Here is a 14,760-nt window from a genome sequence, read left to right as displayed (position 1 = left end):
GCCCCTTGCTGAAGCTAGGCGTATGGGGAGGTGAAGGGGCGCGAATTAGAAATAGGATTGGGACACAGAGGTGAGGCTAAAAAATAAAAATAAAAAATCAGTGGAGTATTCCTTTAAGCCATGATCCAGTAATGCAAAAACTATGCTAGTCAATTGCGGGGCCTTGTAACGACGGAGGTGTTCGGTGTTTTAACCACCACTTGTTCAGGCATGCCTCAATTAATTATCTCTGATCCACAGCCTTTAAGCAATACTTATCACATGTACCCCGGGCTAAACAATCACTCAGTGTCACTGAACTCAACTCTTCACTCTGTTGGAAATCCTTCATCAAAGTCAAACCAGTCGACATACTGTATTTAGCAGACTTATTAATTCACCGCACAGAAATGAAAAAGGAAAAAAAAAAAAAAAAAAAAGAAAAGAAAGAAAGAACGAAAGCATACACCTACCTCTGCACCGAGGGCCTAATTTCTGTTTTCAGTGTGTCATTGTACTCAAGCACAATCCTGATTTGAAACATACTGTACTTAGGTTAGTAGACGACATTAACACGCTGGGATGCGCTTCACATGGCGTCCTCACGTTTAGTTTTAGTTTAGGGATTCAAAGAGCTGCAGTGGGTTACAGTCTGTCGGATGTTTTGTCTCTAAAATGTCAGTGAACGACCTGAATTCCCTTTGACATAGATACACGTTTTTTTATGAAGAGGAATTTCTTTTTACCCTCTATTGCATTTTTCTTTCACACTTTCAACTGGAAAATACAGCAAGTCTTCAAAGGTTAAATCCTCTCTCTATTTTCTTTTTTTTTTTTTATCATGTTGTCATTTCTAGGGAGTTAATTTTATCCCTTGGCATGTTAAGGTTACATTTTGAACACAATGCCGGTTCAGGAGCTTGTTTGGAAGGAGTTCAACCATCTAACAGATTGCCTTTAATCATAATTCATTCGGGAGGGTCCAGTGTAATACACAAAGTTAATCTCAACAGCAGTTTGCCAAAATCTCAGGTCCAAAAATCATCAAACCTTTGGTCATATTCAGGGGAAAAAAGAAAAAAAAATCTCTGAATGTGATGATGACCAGCATGTTATTATAATCTTATATTTCAACAAATCACTTACAGCTAAATAGGCAACAGTTCTTACTCTTCTTATAGGACATGTTAGTATTTTTTCTTCATTCAAAAAAGGGCTGGTACTTCATTTATTATTTAATATGTGACTAGACGAAAATCCTCTCCTCCTTCCTTTTTTCCCCCTCTTTGGCTAGAAATATGCAAGTACTGAAGCAAAGCCTTGTCTTTTTAGAAAATTACTGCTCACTTAAAAAAAAAAAATCTCATTATTTGCTCATAACTCCAGTTGGATAATGAGAAAACTGCACAAAAACTGAAATCAGAGAGTTCAGCTCTTCTTGGTGCACCAGCAGAGTTGTTGAATAACTTGATGGTTTTGCTGATCTAGAATAGATAGATGAAGAAAAATGCTGTATGTTAATGATAGCTGGTTATTATTTACAAGAATTTTAAGTGCAATGCTAATAACACCTTAAAAATATTAAAAGGTGTTAAAAAATAAACACTTTTGAAGTCTTATGAAACAAAAACTAATTCTATTCCCAGTGTTGATATTTATCGTCAATTCATTTTCCTTCACACAGACTTTCTTCTCTGGTGTGAAAGCTGATCATGGTTAAGCTAAGGATGAGTTCAGTATTCATTTGTTCTTCTCTGTTTGTTTTTTGAGCCTGAGGAACAGCTGACAATCAATTTGTCCTCATTTACTCATAAAACATTGTGTTTTTTGACTTTTTCTTTTCTTTTCCGTGGTGGTTTTCTGTCATCGTTCGGTGTCGTCCTCGTCTCGACTGAGTCGACCGAGCTTCATCTTCAGGCATCTCAGTGCGGTTGTCTCTGAACGCATCGCCCTCATCTGCACAAAACAAATTACATTTTTAACGAATCAAACTAAATGTGTTTGGTTTCACACACTGAGTCAAATATCTGACGAGTCATTTCTGCCCCCAAACTGTGTAGGCAAAAATATGCACAAGACCCTGAAGCCATATTGATCCAACCCCCCTAACGCCCAATCGCTGAAGATCATCTCTTGATGTAGGATTGTCTCGTTTGCTGGAACTGCTTGAATTATTTTTTTATTAATTACTTTATGTTCATGTCTGTTGACGCTAAACGGATTCCTATTCTCTCAGGAGTAACGAGGTGTCCAGACCTGAGTAATAATCGATGTCCAACACTTCATTGTCACATTGTCCTTGTGTTGCTGGTGTCGACATCAGGACACTTTGGAAAAATGTGGAAAGCACCTTTGGAAAATCATGAAACGAAACTAACAGGGCTTTTTTTTTTTAAAGAAAAAACACACACTGCGTCATGATAACCAGCCACTATATCTATATCTTTATAATGTTTGTTTGTACCTTTCAGAAAGTCATTTATTTGGCACCTTATCCTCCTTATTCTCCTTATTTCACCCCCCATCTTCCATGTGATGATGATATCTTCTTTAGTCTTCAGGTGAACGAGGTCCACGTGGATCTCAGTAGTTCAATGAAGAACCTCACTGACAGATTTCCAATGGTGCTCACAGTTTTCCATCGTCTAGTTCTTGTCTGGTACGAGATGAACCTGTTGTGGAGGTTTTTTTTTTTTTTTTTTGGTCTCGAAATGACTCTTGAGAAGATTATTCATCGCCCACGTCTGATCTGATTTCACAGGGGTTAGCCATGACCATCGCAAACGTTGACAGAAACGAATAAAAACAACCCCAGGTACTTTATCTTCTGCTGAAATGAGGCCATGTGCGTCTGATTTGGCTCGACCTAAAATGTGACAAACAAACTAAAAAAAAAAAAAGCCATTTGAAACTTTCAAGGCCAGTCTGTAACTTTATGTGCCTGTCAGATGTGGAGCGCTGCCACGTGACTTCTCTTTTGGATCAAACGTTGAGCGATGTCAACACCGTGTCGTCTTCTACGTCGGCTTGTGTGAGTTTGTCCGCTGCTTCCCTCCCAACTCTTATCTGGAAGTTGTGTGCATTATATAAACATTACACAAAACGCAGAGTAGCATATGTGATTGACAGACCGAGAGACATCTGTATGTAATGTTGTGACTGAAGCTGGATTCAGTTGCCAAAAAAGAAACAGGAGTCATGTGGCAGCACTTCAGGTTCAGCTGGTTCAGCCAGGGTCTGTAGAGAAGTTCTTAAGAATAGGGTTAAAAACTTAAGTTCATGGCAGGCCTGTACTTTTATTTTTGTCGAAGATTCACAAGTTGATCTACTTTATCAGACCTGCAGTCTATTTTGTACTCGAGCATTTTTTTATTAGTTTTATAAGCTGTTTAAAAGTGGCTGGCTACATCGGTATCTTATTCAATTTAACATTTCTGTCTGTCTTTCTGCATGGAATAGTAACATTTGAGTTTAAAGCCAAACTTCACACTCTCATAGTGTTGAATTCAGTCTAATGGGAGCAGCATTAAAAGTCAGTAATCTGGGCGATCGGCAGTGTTCGTTGAGAACTTAAAGGAAAAGTTTGACATTTTAAGAAATGCAGTTATTCTGTTGTTGTTTTTTGCGAAAGTGAGATGATGAGATTGATTCCACTCTCGTGTTTGTACGATAAATAGATTCCTAGCCAGGCGACTCTATTTCATCCTTCTCTGTTTCTGCACTGTGAACTGTCAAATAAAGGCAAAATGCCAAAAAAAAAAAAAAAAAACTTTTTATAATTGCCCATAAAGTGGCAAAAAGTTGTTTTTACACTTTAGTTTTTGTACGAATTTAAAAAAAAAAAACATGATATACAGCTAGCTTTTTCCTCCTGTTTCCAGTCTTTAGGCTAATTTAGCCATTTCCTGGCTGTAGAGTCATATTTATTGTACAGACAGCAACTCTCTCATTTAACTCCCAACAACCAACAAGAAAATGAAATAAGCACATTTACTAAAAGTATTGAACTCCTCTCTTTAAGTTTACCTCAATCACACGCGGGGCTTTCCCTCTGCGACAAAACTAAATGCACTTTTGACAGAGTGAAGTTGCAGACTGAGCCACCGGTAAGCCATATGCTACTTCTGTTCAGTACACAGCGACAGAGACTAACACGTGAGGTAAATACATGGTTGTATAATTCATTCCTGCCTGTGCTGGACTTTTAACCATTAGAGCCCAGCGTCGGACATTTCTACCTCCATCACTCAGGCACATGACGATATGATACTTAGTGTGCGTTCGCTTGCTTCTAAGGCGTTGACATATCAAATTCTCAGCCACACGTCGGTCGGACATGTCAACACGCGGTGGTTCTTCGTGACAGAAAACTTAATCCATCAGTACCTGATTTTTTTATAGATGTTCCCCCCCATGGCTATTGCTGTAGTTGCTTCTTCAACTGTGATTGTTTCTTTGTTTTTACTTTTTTTGTTTTGTTTTGTTAATGTTTGTGTACTGTTTGACAATTTCATACTGTATTATCAGTGATCATAAGCTGAGCTGCAGTTTATCATGAAAACGTTGGTTTTTTTTAAAGGTGCTATGTGTAGTATTCTCTAATTTAGAGCAGATAGGATCTTCTCAGTATTCCCTTGTTTCATTGAACATTTACAGATTCTTGATTTGCTCATGAATCCTATAGGAAAAGCACTTTTGATTTTATTTTTTATTCTTTTGGATGGAGTCCGCTGACTTTTGCGTGTTTTATTTGCAGAACGGCAGCTGAATATCCAGAAGCAACAATCAGATTTGCTGCTACGAAGCAGCTTAGACTGACTATAAAGCGCACCAACATAATTAATCCATTAGGTAGTGTAATATTTATTGAAAATCCTACACATAATACCTTTAAGTGAAAGAATTATTATTATGAATTTTTCTCACAGTAAAGACGTTAAGAAATTTGTCCAATTGTGACTTTTATTTTCATTTCTGGTGTCTTAACACTGAATTTGTGTTTTTCAAAAAACATTTTCTGGGGGAAAAAAGAAGTACAAACAGGATCATTGCAGTTTTATGAATTTATCATGTATTTTAAGCTTTATTAAAAGTGTATAATTGTGGGCAGTGTTTTCAGTAATGTTTGGGTTTTGTTAATTTATTACCTAACTGTTGAAATATCTAACTTTTAAAACATGAGACTTGGTACATACATACAGTATATATTTAAATATGGTACTTTGCATGTGCACTAACTGTATTGGATTAAACTGCATTAAGTTGAAATAAAATGGGTTTGATGCCAAAATATCTACTTTTTCTTTTATGTCTTAAAGTTGCTGTTTGTATTATTAATGTCTTTTCTTTTTTATATATATATCTTTATAGAAAAACTGTCCTACTTTTTTGTTGTTGTCTTATTCACATTTTCATTTTTGTCACATCACAGGCTGCTATACAGTTTCATAGGTGTCACTGTGTTGTGTTTGAAACCTAACCTGTGATATTTTATGTATTTATATACTGCCCCTATACTGTCATGTTGCTAAATTACTCACTAACCTATGTTTTTAATTGCAGGCTTGACCTTATAAGGGATCCATGTACACATTATGGACAATATATGATCTCTATATAAAAGAGCAATAGGATGTACTTATTTTATTTTCTAAATTCAACCTTTTTGTGATTGCAAACCATATCAAAAGCGTTGTAAATTGAGTGTCATTAACACCTTTGTCCAAATTTATCAATAGAAAGATATGTCCTGTTGTGTAAGCAGATACCTGAATAAGATATGTGTCCTCATAGGAGAGTTACGACAAACAACGTACTTTAATAAGCACAAAAAATGTCCATTTAGGTGCAACAATTTGGCAAATGTTTGTGTGCTGTTTGTGAATGCTAAGTGGTGGGGCTTGAAATCACAGTTTCCTTTACTTCCATAGGAAATTGAAAGAACAGACATCAGCAAGTTTTTTTCTGTGATTAACTCAATCTGCAGCGCTTCCCCTGCTGCTGCTTACATAAATCTGCCAGCAGCCTTTATGCAGTGCGTTGATATACATCACCTCTCTTGAACAAACGCATCCTGATAAGACCATGAGCTTGATGTGGATCAGGAAATGAGACGACACATTTATGCAAAGAATCTCCCTGTGTGCGAGATAAGCTGCAGCGCGATCTCGATGGTCATCTTGATTTGGTTTTCCCAGCAATGAAAGCCAAAGTTCTCACATTTAGCAAGTGGCAGAATAGAAGCTGTTGTACTGCGGAGGTGATTTTTATCTGAGGTGGTTCAGCTGAGGTGTCTGTGTATGTGAGGAAACAGGAAGAACATTTTTTTTTACAGCGTCATTGTTTAAAAATTCTTTGAACTCTACACATTCAGACCGGAAGTCGTCTTCATTTTTGAAATACCTAATAATTTGTTCAGTATCAATTGTCACCTGTCTTTGTAGATGGCTTTTACTTGAAATCCTTTCTCTTTTTCAAATGCCAGTACCACACAAACACACACTCACACAGATGCATCTTAAAAGCATGTTGCTTGGGAACAAAATGGCAACAGGTCACACTCACACTCCCTCACACCTGAATATCACAACACTTTTCGATGTGAGTAGTGCACTCTGCAAACATCGGACTAGATACTATACAGGTCTTTATTTAATGTACCTGTGTAGCTTCTGACCTTGATAACATTAAGCCTGAAAGAGAAGCACTTTATATCCTCTGCCTGCCTCTGCATCTCTCTGCTGTTGCTGGGTGGGTTTTAAACAGGGGTTGAGGTGAAGGTAGCGAAGGTATGGGGCTGTTTCTATTAGAATACTGTGTTATCTGTGGGTTGAAATTTGAGATTCCCAACCTAAAATGACTTGGCAACATATAGAAATGTAGAGGGATCTGGATGATTCTGCTCTTTTTAAACAAAAATCACACTTTTTTCCAAATTCAGGCCACAAACAAGACTAAAAATGTATGTATAAAGCAAATTACAGACACATTTTTTATGTTTTTTTAGATTCATCTCTCAGTTGGACACCAAATGTAAAGCACTGTGCAAGAGGCAAGGATGTGGACGTTGTTAAATCAAAAGGGTTTATCATCTCTGTGAAACTCAAACAAGAGATTACAACTAAACAATTGGATAAAATACTTATTTATTATTCTTATATATATAGATGAAACCAAGCTATTTTTATTTTATTTATTTGTAGGAAAATGTTTTGCTTTGTTAATATCTCAAAGGTTGTAGTGGATGTAAAGGATGAGGAAATAGAAATTGAGCCTCAGGAACACACTTTAATCTTTTCAAAAAGAAATGCTGATGAGAAATAGCATCAACTTACAGAAGTTAGTGGAGCAGAGGTTAGCCTGGGTGTAATGTCCTGTTTAAGGACCCCCTGCTTCTTTGTTCACCTGACCTGTAAGTAAAAAGTCATTCTAACACAAGTATCCACACATACAGTAAAAAAAAAGAAAGAAATGTCAATAGTAAGTCATGCTTTGTCACATCCAATATTCTCTCACACTTTAAGATCAATATTTCCGACCAACTCCAACCTAAATATTGAACTTTTTAGCTGCTAAATGCTACAACAGTGTGTTCACCCACTATCTACTGACATTAACTCTGGAGCAGGTGGTGACCAAATAAGTTAAAAGACACTCAAATGCTTTGCAATTAATTGCTGCATCTTTGAGGTCAGTAAAGCATATCTGTACCAAAATCTAGAGCAGCCCATCCACTACATGTTGAGATATTTCACTCTGAACTGAGCTGTTGGACTGGTAGACCGATCATCTAGAGAGGAAGTGAAGGTGGAGCTGGTGAGTAGTTCCTTACATGAATCTTCCTTATTTCTAACCGGGTTAGTGAGTATGACCCAACACTTTGGTGAATACGTCCTCCACCCATGTGTCTTTAGAAAGGTGGTGGGAAACTTAAGTTGTGTCCCAGCTGCTTTCATGTTGTAACTGGACACATGGGGATGCCTGTGTTCTCCAGAGACCATCTGGTTATATGTGTGTGTGTGTGGGGATCACCACGGCAGATGGATTACCATCCCTTCTTCTCTGAATGCAGTCCATTCACAGGTGGAAGCTCAAAAAACCTGCCCTTTGAAGGAAAGACAAGATGCACCACTGCAGTCAGAGGACACACTGAGGTGCACAAAGCCCGAGTGATTCCAGCACACTCTGACACACTCTCCATCTGTATGCAAATGAGACTACATACATATGGTAAGGACGTGTGCTTTTTAACCTTTGTCTACCTTGTTGTCTTCTTTATCTTCATCACAAATGTCTGTCTTTTGTGTACTGAAGCCTATTTTCTACTGTTGCCTTGTCTCACAGACAATTAAAACAGATTTCTCCGCTGACATCGCACAACCATTTTGACTGTTGTAGAATCATGTTGAACAAGGAGTACTCAGCTTTTTTGACCTGTATGCCAAGTTGGATAAGACCGTCATGCTTTTTATTAGTTTTGCAGGTGTTAAAAGGATAGTTCAACATTTTGGCAAATTGGCCCATTGCCGTAATCCCTGTAGTTTTAGCAGTAGGTTTGTTACCTTTAATTTTTAGAGCGGCAGAGCAGAGCCATGAGCTGCTCAGAGCTACGCTACAGAGGCTAATGGGATTTCTTGGTTTCCCTCATCAAACTCATCAAATACACTATCCAACAACTCCAAAACGCTCTGGTGGACAAGTTGTGACCTGCACATTCACCATATAAGATAATAATGGAACGTTACAAGACAGAGTGGTTTTTGAGGCAAATGCAGAGACTTCTTGCCGAAAAACTGCCCCTGTTTTGCATGAATTTACCTCGAAAACAACTGTGTTTCGTAATGTTCTGTTATTATCTCATAGCGTGGTGAAGGTGCAGGTCACAACTTGTCCACCAGAGCGTTTTGGAGTTGTTGGATTGTCTATTTGATGAGTTTGATGAGGGAAACCAAGAAGTTTCATTAGCCTCCGTAGCGTAGCTCTGAGCAGCTCACGGCTCTGCTCCGCCGTTCTAAAAATAGCTTGCACCGACAAATAAAGGTAACAAACCTACTGCTATGACTATTGGGATTATGGCAAGGGGCCAATTTGCCAAAATGTTGAACTATCCTTTTAAAACAAGTGAAAAAGCCCTACCTGAGAAGTGAATTCATCTGGACAGAGTGGACATCATCACCAATCCTAAGGGATCAACCTCATTCAGGTGACCATAGCTAATTGACTGTAATGTTTCATCCTCTGGGAATCATGAATGTATGTGCTACATGTCACAGCAGCCCATCCAAAGATGGTTGGGATATTTCAGTCTGGAAGTGACGAACCAACAGATCAATTGAAAGGAGAAAAGTCCGGAAAACCCTTTGAGTTAGTCACCTCTTCATTCCTCAGATCTATCCTATGACTCACCCTGAGGTTGAGGTGTATCAGCAAACACAGCTAAATCTCCCGATCAGATCAAGTCATCCATCATGTCTTTTTTTCCCCCTTACTGTTTCACCAAACCTACGCTTGAAATTACTACAAGATGTTCTGCTCCTCTGCCCTCAACGCTTGAGCAGCTAGGTCGTAACCTTGGATTAACATGGCATTGTGCTTTGAGGAAGAGCAGAGGAGGGACTGGTCCAAACTGATAAACAATCCAAGATAGGAACCAGGTGAGTACTCGCAACCTGTTTCTGTTTTAAAGGGCTAATATGGAGCCGGCCGTAAAGGTTTTGCTGCTCTATTTTTTTTTTGCAGCCTTATCAGCAGTGTATATTTATGAGGTCCTGTGCTGCGGATGCTGGGATGGATTGGAGGGCTTAGGGCAGTCAGGTTTCTCCATATGAGGAAAGAGGCAAATAGTAAAATATCATCTGTCATGTTAGCACACTGACAGGAATGTATCCTCTTTAATCATATCTTTGAATCTGATTTATGGGAGGACAAGCAGCATTTAGGAAATCTGGGCATCAACATCACATCTCATCTCTTAAAGACCTGTATTCCCGATAGAAGGAAAGCGAAACGAAACAATAATCTGGGTTCAAATGACTTTAGGATGGAGTCCTTGCAGTTTTTTTCCTGCCCAAACATGTGTACAATGTTGGAGATAATCACTGCGTTTGTAACAACACAGTATAAACAGTGAATATTCAGTGTTGCAAGGCCTTGACAGAGAATACCCAAAATTAAACCCGTCCTGAACCATTTATTTTGTTGTCATGCGTCTAAAAGGTTAAATGGGGACTGCCGCTGCAAAAATCAGTTAGAAAGTATGAGCAAGAAAAGCAAGACGTGTCATTAACTTGTCCAACTGGTTAACATTGTAACTGTGCTTTTCCATAAATGTGTGTGTGTGTGTACGTGTGTTGGTTAGCGTGACTGTTTCCCTGTTGGCCCAGTGATCCTGAAACCAAACTATGCATTTCCAGATAGTTTGGAAATGCCTGTCACTTTTCTTCCACTCTCAACAGTAACATGTCACCCACAGGCTGGCATGTACTGTATGAAATCTGAGCTCTCTGCATGAGAAAACACAAATGCATGCAGCACTATCAGCAGAGCAGAACATAAGGGTATGAGAGAGGTGCACTTTGGTGTCGGTGGTGACTACATGTCTCGTCTTATCGCAGCAGGAATACCTTTTCCACACAATTGATAGTTCAGTCAACTACTGAAGGAGCTTGTTTACTGAAAATCTAGATGATCTTAGTTTAATTCCAGGCTCTAAATCTGCTATTTTTAATATTTGTTACTAATAAAGTACTAATAGTTGTTATGGTGTATTGTAAGAGAAGGTAGGTAAAATCATAAGATAGAGTTAGCTATGAGAAAAATGCCTTCAAAAGGAACTTGGGGTTGTATTTTTGATATGGGAAGTTGAGTATGTGGTATGTTTGGTGTTCAAATGATGTAGGCTACTTTCTCCTCTCTCTAGTGCACTTAGCAGTTTGGCAAGTGCACAAGCTACGCTCTTAATCTTCATTCACTAATGATTATACTGGGTTAACACAACCACTTTGGCTAAAGGATGTTGATTTTGTGGTTGTAGGTGGAGCACAAACATTTGCGTTGCTATGAACAGACAAAGAAAACCACCTACCCCCTTTTTTTTTGGAAATTATAGTGACAAAAATCTTGCCACATGAGTTTACAGACGTCAGCTTTAATTCACTCTTAATTATGATATATATATATTATATGATTTAGACAATTTTATAAATAAATAAAAAACGTTATCAGCCAGAGGCTAACTCTAAACAGCCATGTTTCCATGTAAACTGTCAGTGACGGTCAAACAATGAAAATAAGAGAAAAATATTGCTCATAATTTGTTGTTTTCCATAATATTGTGGAGCAAGAAATGGAAAAAGAGAGCACAAAGCATATATTGCATCTTAGGTCTGCTACAAGTCTAACAATGTTTTTTTTTAAATGTTACACTGAATTTTCACATTAACAGGTCCTTGTGAGTTTAAACCATCTTAGTAAGTTAGCCAATTAGCATTCTCAGTTAGCCGTTGGTTTATGTTTGTTGTCGCATAGCTGCACTGTAAACTTTGTCCTCCCTTGTGCCACCTCTATTGCATTGTCACCACCAGAAAAGCTACATTCCTCTGCCAGTTTCCCCATTCTTTCCCCGAAGGTTCAACTATGATTAAGGATTTAACCTTCAACCTCAGCTACAACACTTTCTGTTCAACTTTCCTTTATTTGAATAATGAAGGAAGTGAGATGTGCACACATGGTTCCTGTTGGGCAGTTTTTTCTTGTAACTGCTGATACCTAAATATCTTCATTTGTTTAAAAATGCACAAGTCAAATAACCGTGACATCCTCAGTTCACTTGATGGCAATTGATTTCACTCTCACTCCCCTTATGTTTCCTCTTCCTCAACCATGAAATATAGATTTTGGGCTAGACAAAGAGAAATTATATGGGCCAATTTTTAAATTTAGACCAAAACTAAAACAGAAAAGTTGATGAATTTGTTGTTTTTCTGTTGTTATTAGCATTTCTTGCTTTTCAAAAATAGCCTGAAACATTAGGTGTATTTTCGGATTCACCCACCTTTGTCTGCACATAACCCTCAAAGCCCAAATACACACAAAAGGACAGTGCTGTTTTATTATCCCAGTATTTTTCGTGATGCTCATCTAGCTAATTTCTATTGAACCTTTGTGCTCAATAACTTCCTCCCCAAGAAACTCCAGTCAAGTTGAGTCAATGAACCCTAGAGGTCACCAATCGAGGTCATTAATTATTCACAGCCCCCTTTTAAAAGACCTGTGTGTTCGAATTAATCCTCAGGGGAAATAAACTGCTATTTAACAGTACTGTTTATCAATGGTCCATGAGGACTGAGCTCCATGATATTGCTTTGAGATGAGGCTTCATAACACTCATCTATCCATCTGCACCATGGAAAACACCACTAAATATTTAGAATTCAGTATCCCGTGGTTTAACCATTAGAGGAAGACACAATTAAAACCCAGAAGACATCAGCAAATGAGCATCATCTTAGTAGCCGATGCGGTTGAGGTAGTCATTATGGAGCTTGATGAAAAACAGAACGTCTCAACCTTGACCCATGCCGTCGCCATCTACACCCCCCGAACACCACCAGACACACACACGCTGCGTCCCCCGAAAGATGCTTAAAGATAAAAGCGAGTCGACCCGTCAGCCGTATGTACAGAGCCTGGAGATCTGAAAGGAGAAAAGCCATGAAAAATGGATGAGAGAAGAAATCCACTTCACCTCCCCCCTGGAGGCTTGCAAACCCCCCACAGCGCTCCCACTCATAATCCCCTCTCCTCCTGCACACACACTCCTCTCTCTGCGCCTCACACACACATGCATGTGGTGTATGCAAACAGGAAGACAAGGTAGGCACACACACCACCCGAGGCCCCTTTTGGTAGACAATGTATTCAGGAGATATTAGATTAATATTAGCCTTTTATGACATGTTAGACATCATCCACGGCAAATGTGAAAGAGCGGAGCCTCGTAAAAACTGTGAGATTTAAAATTGCAATTTCAATTGTGGTCATATTTGTTTGCTGCATAAATTTAACGGTTCGTGTTGATTAATTTCATATATTAAGGCAAAAAAAATGGTGTCCAGGTTCCTGTGGTGGATCACTCAGGCTTACAGAGATGCTTAACAAATTACATTAGTCACGGTTTCAATGGAGAGGCTCATATTAGAGAACCATTATGGCCTAAATGCTTCTACAGAGGCAATTCCACCTCGACATGGGCTTTGTGCTGAGGGCTTTCGATTTTATGGGCAGGGGTATAATAAAAAAAATTCTTAAAATATACATTCAGCACACACAAAAAATTATATTCAGACAGCCCATGTGCAAACCAGACAAAACCAGAATCTACAGCCATGTTAGCATGTCTTTGTGGCTAACATCAGCATGCTAACGTGGTCGCAGTGATAATGCTACCACAAAGAGCTGGTTGTTAGCAGGCCAATGTTTACACGCCCTTAAAATGCTGCAACAGCAACAAAGACGGTCCTCTATATCAAATACAATAACTTTTCTGAACTCATAAGCATCATACACACTGATATTAGTAAGTTTGGACGGTGCATGTTATGCTAGTTTTATCACAGCATTTATTGTTCGTGAATCACAATGATGTGCTTTAACTAGCTTGTGAAGCCAAAGGCAAGTTTCCACAACTGTGGGCAATACAGATTATTAAATGTTGACTCTCTTAGTTCATCTTATTAACATTTTCTACATAATTAGCACTAAATTTCAAAGCACGGCTATGGCTGATGGGAAGATCATTAATTTTGAGGATATTTGGCCACAAACAAGATAGAACAGTGGAAATAATAAAAGAAATTTGATCAGATAGTGGTGTTAGAGGAAAAGCTGAAGGATCACAAGTTTAAAAGGAGAATAGCATTGAATAATTTGACTCAACCAGAAATTTAAACCTCATGATGCCCTAACAAGAAAGGTCATGGGGTCACTAAACTCATAGGCCTCAACCTCTGGGCTCCATGAATGTCTAAACTCAGTCTATGGAAAAGAAGACGGGACATTTGAGTCTGGACCAAAGTTGTGGACTGACCGACTGACCAACATTACTATTTCTGGAGGCTCGCTGCACAAACACACAGACACAGACTCACACATTCACTCACTCACTCGCTCGCTCTCACACACATATATCCACTCGTACACATTGTGCCTTCACCACCTGAGGCCCTTTACAAGGTGCGATCCAACTTAAGGCACTCACATGTACTTGTGACAGCGTGTGAAATGTTCCAGTCAAAGCGGCTGCAGCGGCTCAGCGCTATCGGCCGCCTCCTTCAGGTCCTATCTGACGGGCTGGCAGTCGCCTGATGAGAAGGAGACAGAGACATGAGGAGAGGAGAGGGGAGGGCTGCTGTCACACACACTTTGATTGGCAGCTCTCTCTCCCTCTCTCTCTCTTGTTGTGCTTGTCACACTGTGAGTGCCGTGTCTCCTGGTGGCATGTTCAACTTCTCCTACACCTCAGCAGGCATGTTCAAGGAAAAACTTGGTGTGGTTGCCATAGTTGTTACCTTTGTAAACAAGAATTACTGTGAGCTGTCCACTGTCTTTGCAGTTCCACCGCACACAATGTGGTCATTTCAATACTGATTTATTAATAAAAGTTAAGCAACTTGTATTGAAATGACCACATTGTGTGCGGTGGAACTCCTTCCTTTCTTCATGGACTCATTTCCTGACACCAGCGGCACCAATGTGAGGATCTAATCTGTGCGGTGCAGGGCA

The sequence above is a fragment of the Trachurus trachurus genome (genome assembly GCF_905171665.1).
Source record: "Trachurus trachurus genome assembly, chromosome: 24".
Classification (NCBI taxonomy): Eukaryota; Metazoa; Chordata; class Actinopteri; order Carangiformes; family Carangidae; genus Trachurus; species Trachurus trachurus.
This window is presented reverse-complemented; position numbering follows the sequence as displayed.